Source organism: Lycium barbarum, chromosome 3 (genome assembly GCF_019175385.1).
Source record: "Lycium barbarum isolate Lr01 chromosome 3, ASM1917538v2, whole genome shotgun sequence".
Taxonomy (NCBI): domain Eukaryota; kingdom Viridiplantae; phylum Streptophyta; class Magnoliopsida; order Solanales; family Solanaceae; genus Lycium; species Lycium barbarum.
The window spans coordinates 4,610,190-4,617,653 of record NC_083339.1 but is presented as its reverse complement, the minus strand read 5'-3'; the positions used below and the strand labels follow the sequence as shown (position 1 = coordinate 4,617,653).

The 7,464-nt window shown below is 38.0% G+C and overlaps 1 non-coding gene across 1 annotated transcript; it reads left to right on the top strand.

The window, feature by feature from the left end:
- The first annotated feature begins 2,290 nt into the window (after positions 1–2,290).
- LOC132634458 (small nucleolar RNA R71) lies at positions 2,291–2,397 on the top strand. The gene has a single exon (XR_009580180.1). It is a non-coding gene; the product is annotated as a small nucleolar RNA R71 (small nucleolar RNA).
- The last annotated feature ends 5,067 nt before the right edge of the window (positions 2,398–7,464 follow it).

The window sequence follows — 7,464 nt, the reverse complement described above, 5'->3', positions numbered from 1 at the left end:
CGAACTTTCCTCCTCCAACTGTATTCGGTGCTCACAAATTCCGGCGGGAATCCCCCGGATGTCTGCAATAGTCCAACCCAGAGCTCTTAAATGCTTCCTCAAGACTACGATGAGTCTTTGAATTTGGCCCTCATTCAGAAGTGATGACACAATAACTGGAAGAGTAGCATTTTCTCCAAGAAATACATATTTAAGATGGGATGGCAGTTTCTTGAGTTCCAGTTTTGGTGGCTCAATAATTGATGGTTTTGCTGGAGGAGTTGTTCGTTTCTCTAAATCAAGAGACAATTTCTTGGGCTCATAAGAGTAAGACCCCAGACCTGTGAGTGAATTCACTGTCTCATTATATCCCTCAATTTGTTCGGCATCAAAATTTACCAAGATGGCCAACAATGCTTCGCTCAAGCATTCTTCCTCCATTTTAAATTCCACTGCTTCATCCACCTCGTCAACAGAGTTTATGACTGAAATGCTTTGATAAGGACTAGGTAATTTCATGCCTTTACTAGCGTGAAAAGTCACCTCCTCATCGTTCACCCGAAACTTTATTTCGTGCTTTTCGGAGTCCATAAGAGCCCTCCCTGTGGCAAGGAAAGGTCTTCCCAGAATAATAGGGATTTCTTGATCAATATCACAATCAAGAATCACAAAATCTGCAGGCAGTAGAAATTGCCCGATTTGAACCAGCACATCATCAACTACCCCAACTGGCCTTTTTATTGTTCTGTTAGCCATCTGCAACCTCATGGTAGTTGGCCTTGGCATCGCTAGCCCCGATCTCTTAAATATTTCCAGGGGCATAAGATTTATGCTAGCCCCGTTATCACACAAAGCCCTGGAAAAATTTTGCTGCCCTATGGTGCATGGAATTGTGAATGCTCCCGGATCTTCCCTCTTTTGCACTGTAGTTTTGGAAAGGATGGCACTAACGCGGTGAGTGATACCCACAGTGTCGTGTTTCAATGGATTTTTCTTCTTTGTTAGGAGATCTTTCAAATACTTAGCAAAGCCAGGCATTTCTTGGACAGCATCCATGAACGGAAAATTCATCGTTAACTGCTTGAGTTGATCATAAAATCGCAAGCACTTCTCATCTTTTGTTTTTCTCACCAGCCTTTGAGGAAAAGGTGGTGAAGATTTGAACAATTGGCTCAAAGGGCGAAGAGCACCGGAAAGTTTTGCCTTCCCCTTTTCCTAGTTTTCCACCGGTTCCTTTGGTTTATTAAGATCCAACTCTTCTTCAACTACAATGGGGACTTCCTCCCCTGCTTCTTCCTCGACAATATCATCCAATACATTAGGCTGCGCTTCTTTTTCAACAATTGGTTCCTGATCAATTGGCTTTTTATTGTCACCCTGAAGTATTTTTCCACTTCTGGTGCTAATGGCAAGTACATTCTCCACAGAGTTCACTCCACTACTTTTTGGATTAGGAACTGTATCACTCGGTAATTGTCCCCGTTGAGGAGTATGCACTTCTCGGGAAAGGTCTCTGAATTGCGCTTCAAGCTTCTGAATGGAAGCTGAATGCGATAGTTGGACCTGGGACATTCCCTTGATTGTGCTCTCTGTTCTGTCTTGATTCATCAGCATTTTCTGCATCATACTCTTCAGTTCTGTAGAATCATTAGACGTGTTGCCAGCAGAGTTAGTAGCTGAATTATCTCTCCATGGCTGGGAATTGGATGCTTGCCCCCTAGGTGGAATGTAGGGGTTAGAGCTCTTGTTGCCATAATTATAGTTATTGTAATTCCCTTGATTGGGATTACCCTGATCAGTTCTTCCATAATTATTTCCTTGGTAATTTTGTTGAGGCCTTTGCCATGGGTGATTACCGGGACCTTGGTAGTTTTGCCGTTGATAACCCCCTTGCGAGTTATTGACATAATTCGCATCCTCAGATTGTGGCTGCCCCTCAAGATAAGTTTCGTCAGAAACTTGATACATTCCGGGAGCATGAGGTGGCATCTCATCGACAGCATTTACACATTTGGCCTCTTTCTCCATAAGCCTTTTGGATAATAAATCCACGGTGGTTTGCAATTGAGCGAACGCATGATCTCGCTCATGATTTTCTTTGGCCACCGCGGCCACATAGGGACTACCATATGATAGGATTTCGCTATCACTCGAATGCCAGGCTTGATTATGGGTAGTAAGCTTGTCGAGCAACCGGGTGATGTTGACAAAGGATTTGTCCATGAAGCATCCCCCAGCTGCAGTGTTGACAACTATTTGATTCATTGTATCTAGCCCCTTGTAGAACTTCTCTGTGAGAATTGCATCTGGAAATCCATGAGTCGGAGATTGAGCTAGATAATATTTGAACCTCTCCCATGCAGCATATAGTTGTTCCCCTGGAAGTTGTTTAAACCCAAAAATCTTATCCCGAAGCTCAGCCTTTTTGCTGGGTGGGAACCATTTTTTTAGAAAGATATTGGCTAGCTCATTCTAGGTATGAATAGTATTGCTCGGGAGCTTTTCATACCATTCCCTAGCTTGGCCAGCTAAGGAATATTTGAAAACCCGCAGTCGCAGTGCAGCAGGAACAACACCTTGAGATTGTTGGGAACATACATGCACGAAATTCTTTAGGTGTCGAAGTGGACAGTCCTCCGAAGAATTTCGGAAATAGCCTTCAAGTTTCAATAGCTGATAGATAGAACTATCAATTTTGAAATTAGCATTTCCTGTTCTCGGGGGAACTACAGCAGAAGCATAATCAGCTTCGTCGATGAATTCTGCAAATACATTCTCATCCTCCTCTTCTTCTGGTGCAGGATGGTTCACTTGGATCCCCCCTTGGTTCCCTTGATTGCGATGGGGTCTTCCAGCCATGTTCACCTGGTTCACTAAAACAGCAAACGAGGTGTGATGGAATAGAAAAAGTTTTAAAGAATAGTACCCAACAATTAGTAATTTCTGAACCGTATTCCCCGGCAACGGCGCCAAAATTTGATACGCTCAAATTACACCTATTAATGGCGTAAAGCGGACGTTGTCAAATATAGTAACCCAACAAGGTTGGGGTCGAATCCCACAGGGAATATGGAGAGAAAAGAGTACTAATCGTATGCGATACCGGTCTTAAAATGCTTTAATCCTATTCCGGATAGTTTGAATTGATTGTTGAATAATGTAATTTAATACTTTGACTTAAAATGTAATTAATGTGAGAGAGAGAGAGACTAAGGTTGTGTTCCCCAATTTGATTAGATATTATGCTTCAGGTTTCAAAGTGATATACTTCTAATGGTTGTTCTATGAATATGCACTTGGTCTCTTAAAGACTTCTTAATGTTTCCCAACAGTTAAGCAGTATTTCCTCTTTATGATTCTTCCGAATATAAAAGAGTTACAATCGAAGAGCGACCAATGATGCCAATTTAGACTTATTCTTATTCCTAAGTTATTCTATTAAACGAGGGTTAACGCCTCGAGTCATTGTTATTCAATCTTACCAATATTGATTCTCTTTCCCAGGAAAAGTCAATATAATGGCTTCGGCTAATGCTTGCAATCATTACCCAACGTTACAACTCAAAGATAGAATAAATAACAACAACCATTATGCATATATCAATAATAGAAACCCATTCACATAATACCCATCATGGGATTCACAACCTTAGAATTGAAATTAGCTACTCATAATGTTTCTTGATAGAAAAAGCTTAAAGATTAACATAATACACTTACAATACTAATACAAGATGGAATGAGAGTGAAGTTGTTGCCTTAAATGCTCCAACCACTTCAAGATTAAAAACCTAGGGTTTATGCCTCTAAAATAAAATCTGAATTATGAATTAAAACCCTACATTATGTATTTATAGAGCCAAAAATCGCGCCAAGTTTCTGGACAAAAATGCCCTTACGCCGCATTATTACGGACCGTAACTCAGGTTACGGTCCGTCCTTCATTTCGTCATTTGACCACTTTGACGTTACGGCCACCATGCGACGGACCGTACCCTGTGTTACGGTCCGTCCTTCTGAAGCGTAAGTGGTGACAATTACTTGGCAACTCTCTGGAATTTTGGATGATGTTACGGTGAAGGGTTACGGACTGTAACACTAAACCGTAACACTGAAGGTTTTATTGAAACTCTCTGGAAATTTAGCTCATGTTACGGTGACATGTTACGGACCGTAACATGAGTTACGGACCGTAACATTCCACCGTAACACTGATGGTTTCAATGAAAACTTTCTGGAAATTCAGGCCCTGTTACGGTTCAAAGGTACGGACCGTAACATGAGTTACGGACCCTGTTACGGTCCGTAACATGAGTTACGGTCCGTAACATGAGTTACGGAGCGTCGCTTAGCTCCAATTTGTCCGTTTTTTCAGCATTACTTCTCATTTCCGATCCTTAGTTAATCAACCCTATAAAACACAAAAATAACATAAGAAACAATGTAAAAACACTTAAAATAAAGCAACATGTCTAGTTACAAAGGCATAAAATGTGCTAAAATTCACGGCACATCAATGTTCATGTCTTGTACCCCGACAAGGTACAAGATGACTTAGCTGATCGGGCAGAGATCAGACACCACGTGTTAACGTGGTAGTTACATGTCGGTTATACTAATGCACTCCCACAAATATTTTTACTCATGTTATATATACGTATATATGTATTTATGTCCATGTCAGATACTCATGCTCATGACCAGGTTTTTGTTTCAGTTTCAGCTTTTATCATTGTTATTTCATGTGTCACGCTTATTTCATTTAGTTGCTTTACATGCTAGTACATTCAATGTGCTGACGTCTCATTTTCTATTGCCCAGGGGCTTGCATTTCACGATGCAGGTACGGATTTACAGGACGACACATCTGCTCATATGACTCTATATGTATCAACTTATTGGTGAGCCCCATGCATCTCCTTCGGGGTTTAGTCATTTATCTATTTCCTATTAGTTATGCATTAAAGGTAGGCTGGGGGGCTTGTCCCAGTAGTTATGTTTAGCAGACTTATGTTCATGTTAGAGGTTTCATAGACTAGTTAGTCAATTATGTCAGATACTCAAAGTCGTGTAGCCATCTTTGGCTCAATTTATGATATTTGCATTCATGTTTTAAACAAGTATTTTCTTCAATATCATGACTTTTCATGTTTTATTAAGGCTTATCATGTTTCACGTTATATTCCGCTCATGTTATGCCCCATGGTGATTCAGCAAGCCATGTGGTTCGCTCGGTCACATGCAGTAAGGCATCAAGTGTCGTGTTACGTCCAGACCATGGTTCGGGGGTGACAAAGCATGGTTTGATTTAGACCCAATTTTCATTTTTTTTAAGATGGTATCAGAGTTAGATTCGTCTTAAGTCTTGATTTATTTGATGGCAGGCATCATATTATTGTTCATGAGTCAGTTGACAGAACTGGCAGGTGGTGTGTTGGATTCCTATAACAACGGTGAAATGTTGAACTTCTCTTTATATAATCATGGACAATATTCACCTCATAAATTAGCTTCTAATATTAATGAGTTAGGCTTAACGTTAGTTTATGTACCATAACTGAGGAAAATTACAAGTAACTTTTCCAACACCCCCTCCCCCAGCCAAAAAAAAAAAAAAAAGACAGCATAATATGGTCAGAATATTTTTTCTACAAACTCAAACTCTAGGTACAAAATGATATCATAGACTCATAGGCATTAACTTTAACTGAGATAGAACATTTTCTTATTTGAGTGTATAACTTAATGATTAGTAGTGTTATTATGTTATGCTGGAAAATACGGTATTCTAAAAGGTTACGTGCCCTTCATAAGCCATATTATTCGAATTATTTGAAAGGCTAAATAATTTATATCAAAGCATAGGTCGTAAAGTAAAATGCCAGGACTAGTTTGAAATGAACTCGATATTAACTCTATAGATAATATACATGACGAGATGAAAACATTACGTCTGATCATCATCAAATCAAGGTTGTATAGGGTGGTAAGTATAAAGTACTCATTTATTTTTAATCAAATGGTTTGATTTCGAGCCTTGAAAAGAAGTCACATTCGGTAAGTAGTAGTACTTAATCCCAAAATAAAACTAATTTCTGGTGGAAATCAAGATTAATCGGGCCCAAAATAAATTTCGGACACCAAATGAAACAAATAAATTATGTCTGCACCTAGTAATATGAACCCTGGATCTCCTCGTCCAGAAATAATTACAAGTTACTATTTGTTATCAGTAAGGATTGTGGTGGAGTAATAAGCACTCCTTCATTGATCTCGAATCTATCCATGTCGTATCAAAGTGACTCAAAATTACACTTTTGGACTAACGCATTTTCTTTTAACAAGTAACATTTTTTATCCCAAATGATTTGCCACCGATTTTAAGTAAATAAAGTGGACCAGATTTATTCTTGCACTACACTGTACATCTGATTAAAAAATAGTACAGCAATTATTCTGTACGTAATTTTTGCAAGTTCTATCATATATGAGATATAGAAATTCCTTTCTTTATGGACCACAAGACCAGATAAACCAATGTTACATGTTATTAAGGGACCCTTCTCGCTTTTTCCTTTTTTTTTTTTTTTTTTTTTTTTGACCAGTAATTGTTTTGCTGAGGCCTATAGATCTCTCTATATATATATATAAGACAAGCTAGGTAAGCAAAACAAAAGAGAGACATGCAAACGTACTACCATTCTATTTGTTGATCACCAAAGTTAGTAGTGGCCTGGAGTGGTGAGTACTCTGTCAATTTTAGAGCACTTAGGTTTGAGCCATGACATAAACCATTTTTGTATCGTGCAAAAGTGGGATGTCTTGAAACGAATTGAATTAGTCGAGCCCAGAAGCGGAGCTACAATATTAAGTATAAATTGGACGAACCAGATAGCTTTTGCTTATATCCTCTATTTATATTAGAAAACCCATTATATATGTACAAATATTTAATTGCGAACGCAGTAACTAAACGAGCAATGAATCGGTTACAAATTTAGATCCTATAAAGTAATTGAAAGGCAACCAGTTGGATTAATAATTCATAATGTGATAATTAAACTTCTGTGTTTTCATTTTTATGAAAATGCACAAGCCACTGCAAAAGCTAAAAAGAATTAAATTCTCAATGTTGACACGGTGTTTTGAATTTTAATTAAAGGAGGTAATCGTGCAATAATTTTAAATAATAAAAATAGATCATTACACTGATAAAAAGTAACATTTCTTGTTTTTCATTTGTGAAAAGAAACAATTATTAGTGTATCATCCTTTAAATTTGTATTTTTATGTTTTAAGAACGTTTGATGCTTTGCTCCCTCCTAATTATCATTGACCTAGGCAAGATATATAGTGCTTGATAATTTTGAGTAACTACTTCAAAATATTTATCTTTTCAAATTAAATTTTAAATTCTCATTATTGTGTAGGCATATCTTCAAAAAGTTTAATCATAATAAAAAGAAATATATTTTCGCAACAATC